General features: G+C 37.0%; 1 pseudogene; it reads right to left on the minus strand.

Moving 5' to 3' along the window:
- Positions 1 to 16,283: 16,283 nt before the first annotated feature.
- LOC139038004 (ferritin light chain pseudogene) lies at positions 16,284 to 17,019 on the minus strand (annotated as a pseudogene).
- Positions 17,020 to 23,517: the final 6,498 nt, after the last annotated feature.

Here is a 23,517-nt window from a genome sequence, read left to right on the forward strand (position 1 = left end):
TACTATTATTACGATTAGACCAAAAATTCACCCCTTGTAATTTATTAAAAAGAAGTAGGTACAAATGGGAGTATATTAGGCTCATAGTCTCATGGATCACTTAAGTTATTTCATGAGAGTGTCCGCATAAAGATACATAGGTTTTAACAATGAAACTCAAAGAAAAATGAGTAACCACAAGTGTCTCTTACTGTGTAGTCCCAAATGAGAACCATCCACAGACTCATAGAGTTATCTTCATATTGTATTGATTTGTCTTCTAGATTTGGGGTTCTCTTCAGTTATAGAAAAAAGAGCATCTGTGATTTTTGAATCAGTTATCAACTACTTATTCTCATGAGGCAGAAATTCTATAAAGGAGATTTTCTTCTCAGTGTAAAAGAAGAAAAAATATCATAGCATATGAGTCTCTCCTTTAGACTGTCAAAGTGATTCAGAATAAAATCATACCACTTAAAGTCACATTTGCTCAAGTCCCACTCACACCACATAATAATCAATGTACTTTTCACCAGGAGAAAGCAGAAACCGGCCATCAGTCTGAATGGTCTTGGGGCAGTTATGTCTGCCTCAGTGGGAATCTCAAATACTTGCTGACCCTGAACAACTGCTCATGAAGTTCTCTGACATCCATTAATTCAGTGTAATAATTTCATGGTAGACATTCAAAATAGATTCAAGTGCATGTTTGAAGCAAAGGAAAAGTAGTCATTTTACATATACAGAAATAATTGTATGTTAATATAAACAAAATAGTGTTGTGTGAGATGACACAAACTGAATGTTAAGAACTGAATGGTTTCATCTCCCTAAAATGTATATGTTGAAGCCCTAGCCCCCAATATGATAGAATGGCACTAGATAAAATCATAAGAGAGGGAACTCCCTTAATGGAATTAGTGTCCTCAGAAGTGAACAGAGAAAGACCAGAGCTAGCTTGCACTCTCTCTCTCTCTCTGCCATGTGAAGAAACAGTGAAAACTTATCCATCTGTAAGCCAGGAATAGGGCTTTTGCCAGGGAACCAAATTATCTATGACCTTGATCTTGAACTTTCCAACCTCTAGTACTGTGAGAAATAGTGGCAAAAAGTTCACTTGGGATTTTCCATAATGTTTTAAGGGAAACCCTGGACAGAGTTTTTGGCCAATTCAATAAATTCTGTTATTAAAACATCCAGTTTTGTTATGGCAGCCTGGGCTGACTATGACAGTATGTACTGAAGTATATCCTGTATTCTCTATGAAAACTTGTTGTTGTTCATCCACTAAGTCATGTCAGTCTCTGTGACCCTATGGATTGCAGCATGCCAGGCTTCCCTGTCCTTCACTATCTCCTGGATTTTGCTCAAGCTCCTGTCCATTGTATCAATGATGCCATCCAACCATCTCATCCTCTATCACTTTCTTCTTTTCCTGCCCTCAATCTTTCCCAGTATAAGGGTCTTTTCCAATAAATTGGCTGTTTGCATCAGGTGGCCAAAGTATTGGAGCTCTAGCTTCAGCATCAGTCCTTCCAATGAATACTCAGGACTGATTTCTTTTAGGTTTGACTGGTTTGATCTCCTCACTGTGCAAGGGACTCTAAAGAGTCTTTTCCAGCCTCACAGTTTGAAAGCATTAATTCTTTGGCACTCAGCCTTCTTTATGGTCCAACTCTCCCATCTATTCATGATTGTTGTAAAAACCGTGGCTTTGACTGTACGGACCTTTGTTGGCAAAGTGATGTCTCTGCTTTTTAATGTGCTGTCTAGGTTGGTCATAGCTTTTCTTCCAAGGAGCAAACATCTTTTAATTTCGTGGCTGTCATCACTGTCTGCAGTGATTTGGAGCCCAAGAAAATAGTCTGTCACTGTTTCCACTTTTTCCCCATGTATTTGCCATGAAGTGATGGGACCAGATGCCATGATCTGAGTTTTTTGAATGCTGAGTTTTAAGCCACTCTTCTCTTTCCCCCTCATCAAGAGGCTCTTTAGTTCCTCTTCACTTTCTGCCATTAGAGTGGTATCATCTGCACATAAGAGGTTCTTGACATTTCTCCCTGCAATCTTGATTCCAGCTTGAGCTTCATCCAGCCTGGCATTTTGTTCAGCGTACTCTGCATAAAAGTTAAATGAGCAGGGTGACAATATACAGCCTCAACCTACTCCTTTCCCAATTTTGAACCAGCCTGTTGTTCCATGTTCAGTTCTAACTGTTGCTTCTTGACCTGGATACAGGTTTCTCAGGGGACAGGTAAGGTGGTCTGGTATTCCCATCTCTAAGAAATTTCCACAGTTTGTTGTGACCCACACAGTCAAAGGCTTTAGCTTAGTCAATGAAGCAGAAGTAGATGTTTTTCTGGAATTTCCTTGCTTTTTCTATGATCCAACAGATGTTGGCAAGTTAATCTCTGGTTCCTCTACCTTTTGTAAATCCAGCTTGTACATCTGGAAGTTCTTGGTTCATGTACTGTTGTAACCTAGCAAGAACTTTTTTATAATACTTCTTATGACACAATGTCATTCTTTGTCAAGGTGACTTATGCTAGATTTCCCTGCAGTATGCTCCCTCCATATGGTTCTCCCACTATGCTCTTTTCCACTGTGAAGCATTTATCCGAGTCATCTGAAATGACAGATTCTGTCTCCCCCCTGATTTCTGAGGTCTATTAGGTCCCCATTTTTCTGAATCCCTAGTACCTACTATGATGTCTGGCACAAAGTTATGCTTTTGATAATGTTGTTTATATGAAAGAATGAGATGGGGGTATATATATTTTACTTGCTTAACATTTCACTTGACTACTGTCATATCTGCTGTCTGCCAATAAATGAAAGTGAAAAAGTGAAGGTCAAGTTGCTTAGTCGTGTTCAACTCTTTGCGACCCCCATGGACTGTAACCTATCAGACTTCTCCAACCATGGGATTTTTCAGGCAAGAATGCTGGAGCAGGTTGCCATTTCCTTCTCCGGGGATCTTTCCAACTCAGGGATCGAACTCAGGTCTCCTGCATTTCAGGCAGATGCTTTACCATCTGAGCCAACAGGCAATAGTTATAACTTTAGAAGTAATTCACTTTGGATCTTACTACTCTTATTTAAAATTCTTGATATTATCTCCTTATTTATTTATTTGGCTGTGCTGGGTCTTCACTGTTGCATAGGCTTTTTTTCCAGTTGTGATAAGTGAAGGCTGCTCTCTTATTGTGGTGCAGAGGCTTTCCATTGTGATGACTTCTCTTGTTGCAGAGCATGGACTCTAGCATACACAGGCTTCACTAGTTGCTGCATGTGGGCTCAGTAGTTGTAGCTTCTGGACTCTAGAGCACAGACTCAATATTCCTAGCAGATGGGCTCAATTGCTCCATAGCATGTGGGATCTACCCAGATCAGGGATTGAACCCTTGTCTCTTGCATTGGCAGGTAAATTCTTCACAACTGATCCAAGGGAAGCCCCTTGATCCCATTTTGAAAAAGAACCTCATGCTATGGATTTTGTAGAATGTGTATCTAATACGTACGTATATCAAATAAAGACACAATACATAAGAAGCACAACTAAGCATTGAGCTTGGAAAAACTCTAGACAATCTTGATCTTCACATCTCAGAATATGATTCTAAATTCCCAGTAAAGTTGTAGAGAGTAGAAAGTTATCATGAAAACATATAGCCTACTGAAGTCTGTATTATTATAAGTGTTTGCTGCCCTGGACCACTGCGATTATAGAACACGTACTGAAGAAGCACAGAGTTCTTTACTGAATTCCAAACATCATCAGTTCAGGGACAAATGCTTAGCTAAGGCTCACATCTATCATTCTGGTTGGTACATATGGTAATTTTCTCTAAATTGGCTGGTTTTCTCAGGCTACTGTATCATCCTGAGATATTAAGTTTTTAAATTGGCTCTTCCCACCTCTTTTAAAGTTAGATGGCTGATTGCTGTCACATAATTTAATGATCTAGTCCAATCTATACAATGACTGTGTAACATGGGCAAGATAATTGTAGATGAATTGCATGCCATTAATCAGTTGGCTTTTTGTTCTTACATGTTCCATTGCTTATCATTCAAGGAAGAAAATTGTCTTTTGACAGGGGTCCCATTGCAGCCTTTTTACTATCCAATAACATCAAGTCTGAGATTTCAAAAGATAAATGAGAATGAAATAAGTGTTAGGGGGCGAGACTTAGTTAAAAGGCCTGTTTATCTAGGAACAGTTTATACAGAAATTAAAAATTTGCCTGTATTGCTAGAGAATAAGCTGTGTAAGTTTGTTACATGAAAAAAATATGAAGTCTAAATATAAAATAGATTTTTTCATTAGAGATTCCCCAGTTTATGTGAGAGACTACACTCTGATATGAAAAGGATAACATCAAAGCTCTAACTCTTGGTAACCTCCCTTACTCTTTCACCCCCTAATAAACAGTGGCTATTTTCGCAGTAGGAGAAGGCAATGGCACTGCATCCCACTCCAGTACTCTTGCCTGGAAAATCCCATGGATGGAGGAGCCTGGTAGGCTACAGTCCATGGGGTCACGAAGAGTCCGACACAAGTGAGCGACTTCACTTTCCCTTTTCAGTTTCCTGCATTGGAGAAGGAAATGACAACCCACTCCAGTGTTCTTGCCATGAGAATCCCAGGGACGGGGGAGCCTGGTGGGCTGCCGTCTATGAGGTCTCACAGAGTTGGACACGACTGAAGCGACTTAGCAGCAGCATTCTGGCAGTGGAACTTTTTATCTTAAGTGATAGCCTAGGCACTCTATTCGTTGTTACACTTTACTCTCTCAGAAATGGGAAGCCTGCCTTTTTAATCATGTGTTCCCACAGCCTAGCTCAATTTATTAGATGCTCAGTTAATATTTCTTCAACTAGACCAGTTTGTTTTTGATCTAGTAAAGCTAACTCTGCAAATAAAGAGTGATTACTAGGGAAATAAATCAATATGAGCCTTCTGGATGGGGAGTCAACACAGTGAGTAAAATAGTGACTTTTCCAACTGCATTAGAAGATGTAATTAATAGCTTGAATGCAAAGTCAGAAGCCCCCTTTTGTATTCAACATGTGTCATAGAGTTTTTATTTCATGTTGTTTTATTTAATCTCTGAGGATGACAACTAACTCAAATGAGATTGTAGAATAATCTCTTGTTAAACATATCCATATAGTCATATTTATATACACATATGCATATATAAGCAAGTATATGCGTATTCTTTCTTTCTTTTTTCCTGTTAACTGTAGACTTTATGAGTTAAATTTCTGATTGAACCACTTGTCGTAAATTACTCCTCTAATGCATCTCAGTGCAGGGATGAGGGAAGGAGATGGACTTTGCTTGTCTTGTAGACAGATTTTCTCAATGTTATACCAGATGTTCTTAAATGTACTCTTTGTTCCTCTTTTTTGACTGTTCCCACTTGTATCCTCTGGGGTAAAACTGTTTCTGTGGGAACGACTGTCAATCAAGAATGTATGTTTCTTGATAATAACTTGAAGGCAAAGTCAACTGTTGTAAAGAGACTGATGGAGTCTAACAGTCATGGAAGCAAAGTTAAAAATCTAGGGGGAAACATGAAGTTATTTCAGCATTAACATAAAACATTATTTACCTCCATTAAGCAGAAAATATTTGAACAATAATGTCTTACAACTGGCACTTATTTTATTAAAGTGAAATAGTTTTTTAGGAGAAACAATGACCTCTCTCTATATATATATTTCTCCTAGTATTTTCTAGCTGCATCTTCACCTCAGAAATCTTTGCATATTCATAACTCCTATTTCTTTATCTTAAAACCTTCATTTTAGTCTAAGCTATAAGATGGCGCCCCTTGATGAAAAGCAGATGGTTTTTTGTTGTTTCTTTTTCTTTTTAAGAGCATTTGGATTTTTTCAGTACAATGTAGAATGCTAACTCTTTTTAATAAGCAAGAACATAGCCATGGCACTTAAGTGAAAACAGGGCAGAGGGGCTGGCAGTCATATAAGGAAAGCTTCATCAAACACCAGGACATGCGAATGTGCAAGAATGAATGATCAGAAGTGGGTTTTAAATCAATTTTATCTTCACCATTTTAACATTGAGAAGAGTTGTTAGTTGTAAACCAATTGTTATGCAACTTAATGAACTAATTAGGAAAATCAGTTGCAATAATAGTATTGGTACAAACTGATCTGAATATAAAAAGTAGAATTAGAATTCTAATACAAAACTTTTCCAACTAGAAAGACTACATAATACTGTTGATAGGATCTGCTCTTTGTAAAATTAATCATAGATAGTTCTTCGTTTATTGCCTTTGATTTTTATAGTCCATTCCTCTGTTATAGTGCTGTATCACACTTATACTTATGATTTTCCTGTTTGCATATGTGTCTTGCAGTTCTGCCAGTATGGTCTAGTTCATTTCTTAACAATGTTGTGTAAGCTGGCTTTATTATTATTTTTCTTATTCCTTTGCTTCATTTAGTGAATGAATGACTGTCATTCAGAGGTATGAAATATCAAGACCTCTGACCAACGACCACACTTGGCTTGACAAGAATGCCACATCTGCCTGGTTAAATCCTAAACAAAGCTGGAGAATACTGGAACAGATTCACAAATAACAGAGAAAAGTCATGTGAATATTGCTTAGGCCATTTTTCACATGAAATTTTCCAAAGATGGAATCATAAACTCCAGAAGACATACGCCAGTTGTCACTCCTATCTTTTGTTCCCTAGGTTGTGCATTTTAATATGAATGAAATATTTTCCTCAGAGGTAACTGGGTAATTCTTTTGATAGTTACATAATTTTATATCTCAGTGATGAAATATTTATGTATGCAATTCAAGTTATCTGTTATAAAGGGAAACTATTTAACCATAGTGAACTAATGGTACATGGGGAAAATGGGTGTCAAAAGGAAATTTATTATATCTTCCAAATACTGCTTTCTGTGGTCAAATACAATTGTGTGATTGTGAAGTAGCATTGTTTATTTTTCCAGTCAAAAAGTCACTGTCAAAAGTATGTTTGGGGAGGGAAAAAATGGCCTTAAAACAAATGTATCACAGGGAATATCTAAGTTGTTTAAAAAAAAAAAACCTAGGGCAGCATGTTAAAAATGAACATTTCCAATACAATTTGTCACCCATGCATAAATCTTGCTGACATTTTCAGTCACTTTAATAGCTTGCCCATTTTATAAATCAGTATGAACTTGCACAGTTGCAAAAAGTGTGTATTTTGCACATCTCATTTGCATACTTTACCGAAAGCCAATGAGGCAGTGGGAGCAGCACTGGTGATCACAATCCGTGTTTGGGAGAGGCAGCGGAATCAGTAATGGCTTTGCCTTTAGGGACTGCTGTACTCCATAGGGGACGAAAATGAGAAATATTTTTCAAACAGCAGGGGTAAAGGTTTTAAAACTAGAAACACATGGAGTGATAAAGATGTTAGTGCCACAGGGCGCATAGCAGGAAAAATTTACAATGTAAAAACTGTAATTTCAGCATTAGGAAGTAATAATCGTGTTTCATCATTGTTATTAAAGCATGACCCTTAAAGTCACATAAATTAGATATAAGTTTCAAGAGAAGTTTATTAATCTTTAGCAGGAAAATATTAGGAAAGTTTATTATCAGATAAGATTTTCAGGGGGAGACACGTTCTTTTGATTGTGTGTGTGTGTGTGTGCACGTGTGTGACTTCTCAAGGAAGTCTGTATAATTTCAAAGGGTAAATAAAACTTTGCTCCCTATTAGTGGGTATAAATAATGACTTCTGACAGTTAGCTTTTATTCTTTTAGATTAGCAATTTGAGTTAACACGATACACAAAGAAGGGGGATTAACCCATCTGTAATAGTTCTACTTGTCCGGAATAAAATAGTACATGGGAACTAAAGCTTTTAATACAGAATGTTGCTTAGATGACATTGATGGTGAAAACTCATGTTGCTAACATAATTATTAAATTGTTAAAAGACTTAGGTTTCTTAGAATATTGAAAAATTTGTAACTATATAATGAGGTTTTATTACTAGTTCTGTGACAAAATTAGTGAAAAATTATACTTTAGAGAAAAGCAAGAGTCAATAATTATCAATGGGCATTATAAAACTATTTATGTAAAGAAGGTAAATTATTGATAGTGGATATATTAATTTGGAATGGAGTATCTAGATCATGGATGAAATATTGTTTTTACCAGTTAAGACTTACCTCAAAAGTCAGGTTTTAGAAGTTGTGAATGAAACCTCTTTGTTTGCATAATTATTTAGGTTGAACTCAAATCTTGCCAAGTTAAGGGGAAAAAAACTTTCTCCTTGTTCTTTTTTTTCTAATAATCTGTTTTAACATTTATGAAATATGATGATGAGTTGTAAAACACAGATTTTATAAAACATAGTTGTGGGACAGCAACACTCCTCAAATATTATAAACTGAGACAAAACAAACTTGTATTAGTGCAATATCAGAAACACATTTTTGCATACAAGTAAAAACTGTTATAGAATATACTGGAAAATATAAACAAGTATAAAATATAACTTTTCTAGAAACATAGCCACTTTTTAACATTCTCATATGTACTATTCCAAAATTCTTTTAAGAATATGTATGCAGCCATATAATTTTATTTTGTATACACTTTTATAGAAATATGCTTTGTAAATGTATAAGGCTGTTATTATTTTGGCACAAACAGTGAATGTGTTATCACTTAGCAAAGTGTGCCTAAGTAAAAAGCATGTATACTTTGATAGAATGATAACTGAAGATCATTAAAATGAGATTAATTAAGTGCAAAGGACTTCCAATAAGATATTAAGCTTGTGTACTATGCTCCATCTGAAAAATATCTACTACTGATTTATTTAATAGCACCTTCTCATTCATAGATATTGCTTATATTGTTCTGAGTATTTTAGATGTTTTGTGATATTTTCAAATGCTTTCAGATAGATAAAGTGATATTTATCCTCTTTCAGAAAAAGTAGTCATCCATAACAGTAAGTTGACTTAAGTCAACTTAAGTAAATTTGTATTCCATTGCAGAATCATGAAGTAAATAATTTTCATTGCATTTGTTAATTTGCTGCAGGAAAACCAAAAAGAGTCAGTGATAGGAAATTCATGAGAAACAAGATGAAGAAACTACAAGGACCATGAAAATAACCATTCCTGAGTGGGACTGAGTTGCAAACTATTTGCAGAGGGAAAGGACTTGGTATAGTCTGTGTTATACTTAACCCAGAGTGAAATAGGAAAAATAGGGAGGGAAAAAGTCAGTGAATTGAACTAACAACAATGCTGCAATGCTGTCACTGGGAAAAATAAACCACAATTAAACCAGCATATGAAGAGCCCTGGCAGGCTATAAATGACAAGGGTACAGTAAATTCAGACTTTGGTTCATCTTTAAGGCAGGTAGAATTTGAAAATGAATAGAAATAATGAAGAATGCTTTCTGTGCTTCAAGAATGAGATTGCTTTCCTTTGAGATATCTTCTTTTATATTTTTCTGTCATCAACTATCTCTGTTCTATTTAGTATGTATCACAGTAATGTTATGTCATTGAGATGTTTATTCAGCAAAAGAGTGATATCTTAAGTTTGGGTTATTTCCATGAGGAGATTCACATTGCAAAATTTACATGTCAATATGAAAAAAAGAATGTGAAAGTGAAAGTCGCTCAGTCCTGTCCAAATCTTTGTGACCCCATGGACTATACAGTCCATGGAATTCTCTGGCCAAGAGAGTGGGTAGCCTTTTCCTTCTCTAGGGGATCTTCCTAACCCAGGGATCACACCCAGGTCTCCCTCATTGCAGGCGGATTCTTTACCAGCAGAGCCACAAGGGAAACCCAAGAATACTAAAGTGGGTAGCCTACCCCTTCTCCAGCGGATCTTCCCAACCCCGGAATAGAACTGGAGTCTCCTGCATTGCAAGCAGATTCTTTACCAACTGAGCTATCAGGGAAGCCCCTCATATCAATATACTCACCCTATAAAGTGAGAGCTGTTCTAATATGCTAGTCAGCATTTGCTAGGTTATGTTGCATTAACAAATCACTATCAACTTTATACAAACATTTATTTCTTACCATATTAAGTAAGTGTTAGTTGCTCAGTTGTGCCCAACTCTTTGTGACCCCATGGAGTGCAGCCCACCAGGCTCCTCTCTCCATGATATTTTCCAGGCAAGGATACTGGAGTGGGTTGCCATTTCCTTCTCCAGGGGATCTTCCCAACTCAGGGATCAAACTCAGGTCTCCTGCACTGCAGGCAGATTATTGACTGAGCTACAAGGGAAGCCCAAGAATTAAAGTGGCTCTTATCATATTACATGTCTGCAATTGTGTGTTTTCTGTGTCTCTGACTTACATTCATTTTTGGTTCCAGATTGGAAAGTCACCATGAAACAAGAATATGACTCTTAAATCCTTCTGTCTAATCACCTCATATTTTATTAATCAGAGAAAGTCACAGAGCAAGCCTGATATCCATGCCATATCCATGTGGCAAACCACAAGAATATTCTACAAACAGCTAGAATGGGTGGCAATGTATAACCCTTTTATGGGGAATATAGGATAATTTTGCATAATAATAGAATTTGTTATACTTGTAAATACAATAATATAAGTTAAGCTTTGAAATGAGTGTCTAATTTCAAAGTTTTTTCTTCAATTAGATTTTACAAATACAGTTTTTAATTTTTCCACACTGCTTTTTAGATTTTATTTGGTCTTATTTGATTATTTTTGTTCTTGTTGGCTATCCTTTTAGTGTCATATCCAAGAAAATCATTGCCAATGTAGTTTTATTCTAACCATGAGACTGGGTGGAACGTGGAGGATACAGGAGAGTTGGGGAGGTTGAAATCAGTGTTGATAATTTTATTGACAAAACAATTGGATAAGAGAAATCAAAAGAAATCACCAAAGAGATGGGAGACCCTTTTTTCTCACTCTACTGTAAAAAGCAGAGTTTTTAGTATTAATATCTGTAATGCCACCTGTTAGTTGTTCAAGGTAATCTGTGCTCTTTTTCTTCCATGGTTTGCCCCAGGGATGGAACTGCTCAGCCACACAACTGAATTTTCAGCCTCCTCTTTAGTTAAACAGGCCACATGATGATATGACTCTCTAGGATGGAATGCTTGCAGGTGTAATGCCTACCAGTTTGTTTCCATAAAAATTCCTTTGTGTTCTGATTCTTGCTTTCCCTTCTCCCTTCCCTGGAGATGGAAAGAGATGATTATTCTATCTTTGAAAGCCACCGGTTGAAGATGGAAGAGCCACGTAGGCTGTGTCTGTGAATGTGGCAAAGCCTCTCCCATTCCTCAGCTCTATCAGGAGCGCCTGCCCTGTGCTGTTACAGGAAAGAGAAAAAAAATGTTACTGTGTTTGAGCCACTATTATGGGATCTATTTATTATAGGAGTTTACTTTTCCACTCATTTGAAAAAGACCCTGATGCTGGGAAAGATTGAGGGCAGGAGGAGAAGGGGACAACAGAGGATGAGATGGTTTGATGGCATCACTGACTCAATCGACATGAGTTTGGGTAACCTCTGGGAGTTGGTGATGGACAGGGAGGCCTCGCATGCTGTGGTTCATGGGGTCGCAAAGAGTAGGACACGACTGTGCAACTGAAGTGAACTGAATATACTCTTCTTTCTTAGTCAGTGATATTTTCTGTGAACTTGCCTTTTGTTCCTTCTCGGCTCAAAAATCTTCAAGTGGCTTCCTATTGCCTAGAGAATAACGTTAAAATTCTTTAGTGCCCCTTTGAGAGTCCTTACCAAATGTTCTAAATTTCTGTCACTTTACTATTATACATTCTGTAAATAACAAATGCTTGTTGAGTTTCTCTACTACTACACATTTTTTAGCTTCTATGACTTTGATTATTCTATTCTCCTTTCCAGTAAAGCATCTTGCTTTTTTGAAAAGCTATTGATTCTTTAACTCTGCCATCTCCTGCATATGTTGTTCTCTCAAAACAAATATTAAAAATTGTTTGCTGCTACAATGAAAAAAAAAACCCAATACATTTATTAGCACATGCCCTATATCATAGAGATTGCTTTAATTTTTCTGCAAATGTTATCTACTCCTAAAAAACAGAGACTGTTTCCTCTTCAACTGTATATTCTTATCATTGTATCTTGTTTTAAAGTGCTCATTTCTTTTAATGTGAAAGACTATCAAGAAAGTCGACCCAGGAATTAATAAATATTGATTGGTGGATTCTATACAATTCATTAGTGATACTTTGTCCCAGAGATTGTTAAAGTTCTAAGGGATATAATCATTAAAAAATTGAGTCATATTGCTTATAAACAATGCAAATGATCGTCAATTATAGTATGATGAATTCGAATATTTTCTTAAATTTTGAAAGACGAGGTGCTGCTAAAAAGAGATGTTGCTTTTATAAATGAAATGTCTTCTGTTTTTAAGAACTTCATCCAACTTTCAAGCAATGGATACCATGTTTTCAGACAAAAGGGAACATATCAATACTGAAGGTAGAGGTCTCCATCAGTGAAAGGCAAAATTTATGTATTAAATATTGGTCTCTCTATTGACACAAAAAATTTTCAATTTTTGTAGCTCAAGTCAATTATCTCAGTGGTTTTTTCAGTTCATCTGTGGTCATGAATTATTTTCACATAGAATTTATCTAAAATTTTTGTCTGTGATCCAAGTCATCTTATCATTAGTTAAGTATATCACTTCTTTTAAAAAATAACTTAAGTAATTATTTTATAATTTCTTTGGGTTTTTAATATCTCATTTTGACTTTTGGGTTTTTTAGGACATAATTTTTCCTTGTAATGACTTATAAAACAGATAATGAAATATATTAGAAAAAGGGATCATCTTACTGACTTTTCTATAATACATTTGCAGTTACAAAATGACAAAAAAAAGAATGAGCTGTAAGTCTTGTGAAAAATCTGGATTGCTTTTAACAGAAGAGTTTCTATTGTGTGTAAATTTTACTAAAAACTGAAGTTCCAATACTCAACTCTCAGTTTTCTTTATTTTTCAATTTACTTACATATTTTTTTCAAGCATAGTTGATTTATAATGTTTTGGTTTTACATGTACAGCAAAGCGATATGTATAAACATATATATATATATATACACACACACACACACACACACACAAACATATATTCTTTTTCAGATTCTTTTCCCTATAGATTATTGCAAAATATCAAGCATAGTTATCTGTGCTATAGAGTAAGTCCTTGTTGGTTATCTATTTTATATATATTAATCCCAAACTCCTAATTTATTTCTCCAACCACTTCCTGCTTTAGTAGCCATAAGTTTGTTATCTATATCTATGGTCTGTTTCTATTTTATATATAAGTTCATCTGTATCATTCTTTTTAAGATTCCATATATGTGATATCATATGATATTTATCTTCTTCTGTCTGGCTTACTTCACTTAATCAATTTTTTTGATAGTAAGCTAACATAGCATCTACTATAGGATATTAAGATAAGGTAGAAATCATGTAATGACTCTGGCTATCCAGGGAAATAATAGAGTAGAAAGAAATTTGTAATTTTTTGAAATTGAGACAAGGTTTTCAAACTAGAAGTTAAATATGTCATTGACAAACTTCTCTGACTCTTAAGTTAAAACTGGGATAAAATATCACAGATCTCAAAGTTTATGAGACTCAGTCACAAGTTGTCCATATGAGCTTGAATTTTCAATACTGATATTGATAATGTTCCATTACTTTTGTAAGATTTCTAAATAAAGGCAGAACACTCTCTAGTAAATTTTGCACAAGTAATTCTGAACTATTTCATTAAACAGAGATGACAGTTTATGCTTGCTTACACTTTATGGCTCATCTAAGAATCCATAGATGATCTTCTTGATGTGAAGCATGTATTGGCTACATGCAGGTGATTATTATTTAGGAGGAAAATCTATGTTCTTTGGATCCATCATTAGCATATATATTTTACTGGTATTTCTAAAACCAAACTATGTTATCCAATCTTGGTTTAATTGATTAATTAACTGATTCATTAAAAATTAATCAATGTATGTCAATAATTGTCCTAGGTATTAAGGATAAAAACATATACAAATATTTAGTATCTTTAAAAGATCTCAGGAGGAATGTAATGCTCTGTCAGGATCTTCAAAGGAAACATGTCACATTCAAGTTAAAGTTATTCAATTAATTAATACAGAGGTTAATTCAAAGGGTCAGGCAGAGTTTAGGTAATCCAAACTCTGCATGGGGCTTCAGTGGCTCTGCCACCATTAGTCCTTAAAGAGAGGAGAGAAAAGTGAAAGTAGCTCTGTAGTGTTCAGCGCTTTGTGACCCCATGGACTGTAGCCTGCCAGGCTTCTCTGTCCATGGAATTCTCCAGGCCAGAATACTGGAGTAGATAGCCTTTCCCTTCCCCAGGGGATTTTCCCAACCCAGGGATTGAATCCAGGTCTCCCTCATTGCAGGCAGATTCTTTACAGTCTCAGCCTCCAGGGAAGCCCATGAGAGGAGAGAGTTGCCAAATTTTATTAAAGACAGAGAAAGGGCTGTTGTGGAGGTCCACACCTTTCAGGTGTCAAAATACACCAGACCTCTCGACCCTGTGAAGCACTCCTCATGCACTTCCCTCTGCCACTCAACCTCCAAGACCCAGTGGTTAAAGGTAACCAGAAGCCAGAGGGAAAGGACCACATTCAAGTCTTTAAGATCAGCCCCAGAGGGCAAGTGAAGGGAGGTGGAGTAAGAATGGGAAAAAAGACATCCAACACAATGATTATATTCAATTCACAGAGGAGGAAGCTAGAAAAGTCATAACTGGTAAATGGCAGAGCCAAAATGCAAAGCCAAGTTTGCCTGATTCCAAAGCTTTTTCTGCCTTCCAGCAATGTTGGAAAAATGCCTTCAGCTCTCAAGGCACTTGCAGGATTATAAAAAGGCTAAACTGCGGAGAAAAGAACAATGCATATATCATCAGTATCAAGATGTCAGGTGGGTTTGGCAGCCCTTGGCCATGGCTTTCCTTTGTACCCTATTAAAGACGAAGGAGGAACCATCAATTCCTTTAATCTGTGAATGAGTTTAGAATTGGGCCTCTGTCCAGGTGAGAATTTTGACAACCTTGAGAAGCATCACTTAAATGTTGCAGCTGTTTATTTCATTGGTTGGTTGAAAAAGCAAATCAGACTTCATGATCCCATACCTTCTCTTTCTGCTACCTTTGTCCTGAAATGTAGTTTTTTGTTTGGCATTTGGGGAAAATTGGTAGAGGCTACCAATACTTTAACTTTGGGATCTTTAGAGTGTTGTTGTTGTTATTGTCTTTGAAGATGCAGGTGATGTGAATTTCATCTCCATTGATGCTTCTATTCCTTTAAATCTAAAATTGCCATAAAAATACAAACTTTGTCAGATGGCAAAGTTTTAAATTATCAGAAAGGAGTCTAGAAAAGATGAAGCCTGTTCTTTCCTCGCAGGCCTGCATGTGTGGAAATATTCTGTAAAACTCCAGCGTCAGCATCCAAACATTATAAAGGATGCCACTGTGCATTCATAAAACCCCTTACATTCTACTATGGGATCATTTTCAATCGTTGTCACTGTGCTACAAAGGACAGCTTAATAACTCTGGTCTAAACTCTGTGATTACATATACTCAGATGCTAATTTGATATAATTGAGTGTGCTCTTTTGTTGCATTCTACATTCAGTTTATGTTTAATATGTGAAGACTGTATTTAGCGGTGGTTATCAAGAGTGAAGTAAACCCCACAGGTGCTCCGCCCATGCTCAGGCATCTAAGTCACCTTTTCCATTAGCTGCTAATATTGTTAGCAGCTGAGGCAGCTGGTACAGGAACAAGAGTTCTGCAGTTCCTTTACTTGGGACAAGATTCATTTAAACCAGATCTGAATGCTCTATTTCTATGGCACATCTGTTTGGGTGACACAATGTATGCTTTTTTTTTTTTTTTTAACATCTTAAACATTTTGAATTTTGTAAGATTTTCTGTAGGAAAAATATCAGTTTTTTTTTTTTTTTTAAATTTATCAATTCTTAGTCTTCTATATGTATCATTTAATTACTAAATCCACAAATGCAAGATCCACACATACTTTGTCACCAAAGGTGCAGAGTTTCTTTCTTTCTTTTCTTTTTTTTGCTGCAAAAAGCTTTATTGTTTCCATTTGGTCCAAGACTTGAGAGAGGGCCCCAGGATGTTAAAAATCTGCCTAATGGCTGCAGAGAGGGCTTCAGGCAGCCCTGATGTCAGGTGGGTTCTTCAAAGGCCACTGGTCTCCAGAAGATCCTAGTCGTGCTTGAGGTTGAGCCTCTCGAAGAGATACTCGCCCAACCCAGCCTGGGGACCAGCCAGCCTGCGGAGGTTGGTCAGGTGGTCACCCATCTTCTTGATGAGTTTCACTTCCTCATCTAGGGCGTGGGTCTCCAGCAAATCACAGATGTGGGGGTCTCCGCGGGCAGAAGCCAGGCCATGCAGATCCAACAGGGCTTGATTCAGGTTCTTCTCTACAAGAAGGGCAGCTTCCATAGCGTCCTGGTTTTACCCCACTTATCTTGAGGTGGCTTCTGCACGTCCAGGAAGAGGGCGCGGCCGCCACGCTGGTGTTGCAGTTTCAGGAGACGCTCCGCGCCCTCGCGCTTCTCCTTGGCCAGTTCGTGAAAAAAGTGACCCACAGCCTCCAGAGCCACGTCGTCGCGGTCGAAATAGAAGCCCAGAGAGGTAGGTGTAGGAGGCCCGCAGTTGCATGTTAATCAGGCGGCCTCCACCTCGGTAGAATAATTCTGACGAATCTGGCAGCTCATGATTGGTCGGTAATAAGGAGTTAAAAAATGCTGGCTGGTCCCGGTGATCGCGGACAGCTGAGTGGCTGACTGGAGGTTGCGACTGGAAAAAAGATTGGAGGGTAGTCGGAGGCTGGAGCAAGGGGCATCCCTGGGTCTGCTCAGTCCAAGCACTGTTGAAGCAAGAGACAGATCCGCCAAGCCGCCGAGCGCACTTCAGGTGCAGAGTTTCTAACTTTGTTCATTCCGAATGAGCCTTTTTTTTTTTTTTTTTTTTTAAAGAGAGTTGTACAGTTTCAACTGTATATATGTCTGCATATATACATGATAATGATAAAACTTAATCTATTGCAAGTGAGATAATCATTGTTTGAATGATTCCCTTTCAAGAATATCACCTAGCACTCAGGTTTTGTGTTTGATTTTACAATTTGTCTTTTTTTTTAATTATTGATTTTTTTTATCACAAACATAAGAATATGTTTTTATTAAGTTTTCAACTTGATTATAATATTTTAAAAGGGTTGATACTTATTTATTATATAAATATACATAGTCACCCTGCCTGGAAATTTAGGATCCAGTGTCAACACTGTTTCACATAATTTCGAAACAATGAGCTATGATAGATTGTATTATATTTGAAATTAGTTGCTTATATCTAAACAAAAAGGCCCATTTGGGGGATTTGGTCATGTGACTTATTAATTTAGCCAATTGAATGTGACCAGAATTGGCATCCATTGTGTCTGAGCAGAAGCTTTAAGAACTATTAGTTTATCTCATTTTCTTTCTGCCATGAGAGGGACAAATCCTATAATGGTGACAGTTCCTTCTGTCTCTGTGACTCCTTCACATGGCTCCTTTCATCCTAGACAAGAAATGAAAGCAAAAATGAAGCAATGATTTCCAAATTAGATGTAATGCAAGCACACAATCTGTCCATTGTTAACCATGTTTAGTTTGCTTTTCTTTACCACAACATACCTAAAAAAGAGATAACTGATATAAAAATTGGTACCTATAGATAGGATGTAGCCATGGCAAAATTCCTAAAATACGTGGCTTTGGTTTCAGGGCTATAGGGTTAGAAGTGCAGAAACTCTTAAAAGAGACTGGAAAAATGAAGGAACTTTGTGGAGTGGTGGTATATTTGATAAATCTGTCTCATGCAATAACTTGAAAGACAGATAATGTATTAACAAATTTGCAATTTATTTTATTTTTTATTTTGTATTCAGGTATAGCCAAATAACGATGTTGCAATAGTTTCAGGTGAACAGTGGACTCAGCCATACATATACATGTATTCATTCTCCCGCAAACTCCCCTCCCATCTAGCCTGCCATATAACATTGAGTAGAGATTCACATGCTAAACAATAGGTCCTTGTTGGTTATTCATTTTAAGTATAGCAATGTGTACATGTCCATCCTAAACTCCCTAACTATCCCTTATCCCTATCTTTATTCCCAATAATCATAACAATTAACTTGCAATTTTAGATGAAGAGGTTGAAAAACAAAGTATGACGGAGTGACTTGGTTGCTTTTAGCAGCATTAAAAAAAGCTATTAAAAGAAAGACATGAGCTTAGAAAACTAAGATATAAAGATAATGAAAGAGATTTGCAGGTTCTAAAGATGCTACAGTTTTATTTTCTTCAACCAGTAAATATAAAATTGATAAATGCTTTGAATAACAAAGACAGGTTTGGTCTAGGGCAAAGATCAGATTAAGAAAGTTAGTGACTTGCTGTAGTTAAACTCCAACTCCCATTGTTGTTCAGTCATTAAGTCCTGTCCAGCTCTTTGCTATCCCATGAACTGCAGCATGCCAGGCTTCCCTGTCCTCCACTATCTCCCAGAGTTTGCTCAAACTCATGTCCATTGAGTCAGTGATGCCACCCAACCATCTCATCCTCTGTTGACCCCTCTCCTCCTGCCCTCAATCTTTCCCAGCATCAGGGTCTTTCCCAATGTGTTGACTCTTCGCATCAGGTGGCCAAAGTATTGGAGCTTCAGCATCAGTCCTTCCAATGAGTATTCAGTGTTGATTTCCTTTAGGATTGACTGGTTTAATCTCCTTGCTGTCCAAGGGACTCTCAAGAGTCTTCTCCAGCACCACAATTCAAAAGTATCGATTCTTTGGCACTTGGTCTTCTTTATGATCCAATTCCATAAAGGGATTAAATTGGCTTTCATAAAATCTATCCCTTTGGACCAAGTGGTTTACAGAAAAGACAAAAAACAGCAAATCAACAGGTTCTCTGCTGAAGCTTGATAGTCTCAAGGTATTGACAGTAGTCTAGGGAGAAAAAGGTGCTTGTCATAAGGAATCATACACATCTTTAGTAGAACATGGAGTTTATTAGGATCATATAGATAAAGATTCTAGAGGCTGAAAGAACTCCTTGACTGGACCATAATCCAAAATATAGCAAAACATACCAAAACAAAAATGTGAGAATTAAAGAAAACTTGATCTCCCAACCATCTATGGGCAAGATGCACCTGTTAATGCTAGTTAGCCTCTGGAGAGGGTATGCAATTTAATACTTTCTTCAACGGTAAAGCGTCTGCCTGCAGTGCGAGAGACCCAGGTTCGATCCCTGGGTTGGGAAGATCCCCTGGAGGAGGAAATGGCAACCCATTCCAGTATTCTTGCCTGGAAAATTCCATGGACTGAGGAGCCTGGTGGGCTAGAGTCCATGGGGTCGCAAAGAGTCGGACGCTACTGATCGACTTCACTTTCACTTTTCACTTTAGATGTGTCAAAGGAGGTTGAAAAAAAAAAGGATCTCTTTCCACCTTTTTGAGGGAACTGTAACCAAGACAACCTGGTGATATCATCATGCAGGAGAACTGAGGGCTGATCCTGGAAGGTTCCCTACCCCCAGAGTAGGTGACCACTCAAAATGTTGCTGAAATAATTTCAGGCTTCTTATATACCAGTTATTTTATGCTTCCCATTCTCCTTTTCTAACACAATGTTTATTGAGATTAATACATTCCTGTTCTGCTACTAAATTGTTGGTGTGCATGGAAGAAATAACTTGTCTTTGTGGTTCACACAGCTCTAATTTAAGAGAAGTTGCACTTATAATGTAGAGATAAACATGGACCCTAGACTGGAGTCTAATTTCATGGTTGGTTGAGATTTTTTTTGAGATGTCTTCTTTGGGGTAGAATGTGTTTATTATATGTGGAGATAGAAAGGAGTGAATGTTTTATAATTAAAAGGGTGAGATATAATAGGTCAGGCTATGGTTTTTCCAGTGGTCATGTATGGATGACTGTGGACTGTAAAAAAAGCTGAGCACCGAAGAATTGATGCTTTTGAACTGTGGTGTTGGAGAAGACTCTTGAGAGTCCCTTGGACTGCAAGGAGATCCAACTAGTCCATCCTAAAGGAGATCAGTCCTGAGTGTTCATTGGAGGGACTGATATTGAAGCTGAAACTCCAAATCTTTGACCACCTGATGCAAAGAGCTGACTCATTGGAAAAAACCCTGATGCTGGGAAAGATTGAGGGCAGGAGGAGAAGGGGACGACAGAGGATGAGATGGTTGGATGGCATCATTGACTCGATGGACATAGGTTTGGGTGGACTCTGGGAGTTGGTGATGGACAGGGAGGCCTGTCGTGCTGCAGTTCATGGGGTCACAAAAAGTCAGACCTGACTAAGTGACTGAACTGAATTGATATAATAGGTTGTATTATTGTTCCCAATTATTGGCTTCCCATCATAAGTGATTGTGATATCTTTCTATTGCCATATGAGTGAAGGTGAATGTCCTTGGGTGGCATTTCTGTCCTTCACCCACTGATATGAGACACAGCCATCTGATTTAATCTGGTCAATGGGATAAAGGCTGAAATGCTGACTCCATATGTGAGTGGAGCCTTTAAGTGAATAGACTCTCTCTTTTCCTTCTGCCATAGGAGCAGTATGTGTCAGGTGCAGCTGCTTCTGCAGCCTCAATCCTGTAACGTAGACATGAGAAGCAAAGTAGGGCCACATCTGGCACCTAGCCAATATGTAACTGGAGTTAAGCAGTAGATTTGGTTACTTTAAAGGTGCTGAGCTTCAAAGGGATCACGTTGGAAAAGCTGAGTGTTATGTGAATATTTGAAACTCTTTCTTTTTTTTTCCTTTCCCAGTTTTGTTTGACAAGGGTGTAAAAGGATAACAAAGGCATTTGCCACTGAGATATTAAGGAAAACGGCTAGGTATTACCAGCAATAGTTTGGATGCATGATAAGGCCAAGTAATAAAAAAGAGATAAATTCAAGATATAGCCAACGGTTTCTTAATTCCACAATATAAGACACATGGGAGAATTTTTAAGTGTAGTCCCAAAGCAAAGCTTTCATTCTTTAAACTTTTATACAACACTCACTGCCATCAGTATTAATGAACACACCTATTATTGTATTAAAGCACAACCATTTTCTTGACCTGGGGATGGATTCTTTCACTATCATCTGTTTTCTCCAAAACAGTCTCAGCTAATGTTAAGATACCCTTGCTTTATGAGTTATCCACACAATTCATCTTTTGGCATTTCAAAAGCTCATGGATTTTGCAAAGCAGCCTTTTATTTTCACCTTTTGATAATGCAGCTCATAATGAGGTTAGCTCATCTACCATACTGAACTTGACACAAAGAAAACCTGGATAAAATATTGGTCATCAAATCTAAGATTCAGATTGTACTATTGCAACATTACACAAGAATGCACATTAGGAAAAATTGTCAGAGGCTTTTAAGGTGTCAGAAAGGGCAAGATCTGCATGGATAAATTATGAGAATTTTTTCCCTTTATTCTATTATGCCAAAAATACTACCACCAGTCTGGTCTTCTGTATTGTTGAGCCTGAACCTTTGAAATAATAAACCCTCAAACTTTCTAAAGCATTTTCCTATTTATATTGGTTTTATGTTCATATATTTATGTTTCTGGGCAGTCTTAATTCATTCACAGTTCCATCTCAGGTTTCTGTACATTGTGATACCAGTCCTGTGCTGGACTATTCAGCAAGTATATTTATGAAATTTTTACAGAAATTCAAATTTAATGTAAATAACATCATTTCATTGTGCTATTATTTGCTAGAGAAACAGTATTTTAATATTATTTAGGAGTGTTAGTAGTTTTTATTGTTAATAAGAAAATAATTCTTAAGAGATTACCAAAAAGGGGGGTTGTAGGAAGAAGAATTCTATAGTAATGTTGGTACTCATTTCTACTAAATAATTACAATGATAAATATCAAATATTTTTATAGCCCTTGTTTTATGCCATGTATAATTCTAAGCTCTTAAAGTATGTTCATTTATTTAACTTTAAAACAATACCAAGAAGTGGCTATTTTATAGATATATATATATATTTTACAGATGAGGAAATACAGGCACAGATAAGTTAAGAAGTTTAACTGTGGATACACAGCTAATAAGTGGTGGATTTATCAAATCCAGGTAATCTGAACCAGAACCTCTCTTTTAAACTATAATAGGTTCACATATACCAACATTAAAATTTTGATTACCATGTAAATATTCTCAGTTTTATGCTAATGCACCATAAACCACAAGGCTTTTGAGTTTTGTAGGGAAGAGTTCATTAGTGGGATTTGTTGTTCAGTTCCTACTCTAAACTGTTTATTTTGGTAGAGATGTTTGCCAAAGTTTGTGTTTACTTTCCATACAATATAGTTTTGCTGCCCTAAGTTATCTTCAGTTACTGAGTTTTTTTTAATGGGTCTTACTTCCTGAATTAGGTGCTTCTAAAAGGTAGGGAGAATGATTTATTTATCTTGCTGATTCCATCATCAGTGCCTGTCTTTGCAGCCTCTTGTAAGTAAAAGACACCTTCTCATTACTTATGTAGGTTCATTTATCTTCAGTTTAAGTCAGCCCTAACATTTGACTTATGGAATTGGAGAGGTCTTCCTGTTATTGTTCCCCAAATATGGACGGACCAATATATGGCACTACAATGCAGTCATCCAGAATCTTAGGGCAGGCCCTCTGATCACATGTTTGGCCAAATTATTCTGAAATAGAAACAAACATTATACTTTTGGAGTGTATAGAATGTGTTTCTTTTTCTTGCAGGTAAGGAATAAACACTTGCAGAAGACTAGAATAATGGGATTCACTAGAGAAACTTTTCTTATAAGAAAATATAAAGTGTTTTATTCATTGATGATCAGGGAAGAATGATTGATTTTCATGATTAGGCATTGAATTCCAAACCAAGAATAGCAATGGCACTTTTGCTGGAGAGATTAATTAAGGCATGTATAGTAAGAAACAATATTATTGATAAATAACCTATACTGAGCAATTTAATAAGATAGTAAAAGAAAACAAAAACACAGACCAGGAAAAGTACAAAACCATCTTCTAGCACAAGGAATAAATATCTGAGCTAGGTGCTGAAGGAGAGGCAGGAGATTTGGCCTAGGCAGGACCAAATCCTGGGGTAACTTCTTCTTTTCCTTTATGCTGCTGCTGCTGCTAAGTCGCTTCAGTCGTGTCCGACTCTGTGTGACCCCATAGACGGCAGCCCACCAGGCTCCCCCGTCCCTGGGATTCTCCAGGCAAGAACACTGGAGTGGGTTGCCATTTCCTTCTCCAATGCATGAAAGTGAAAAGTGAAAGTAAAGTCCCTCAGTCATG

This window comes from Odocoileus virginianus, chromosome 13 (assembly GCF_023699985.2).
Source record: "Odocoileus virginianus isolate 20LAN1187 ecotype Illinois chromosome 13, Ovbor_1.2, whole genome shotgun sequence".
Classification (NCBI taxonomy): domain Eukaryota; kingdom Metazoa; phylum Chordata; class Mammalia; order Artiodactyla; family Cervidae; genus Odocoileus; species Odocoileus virginianus.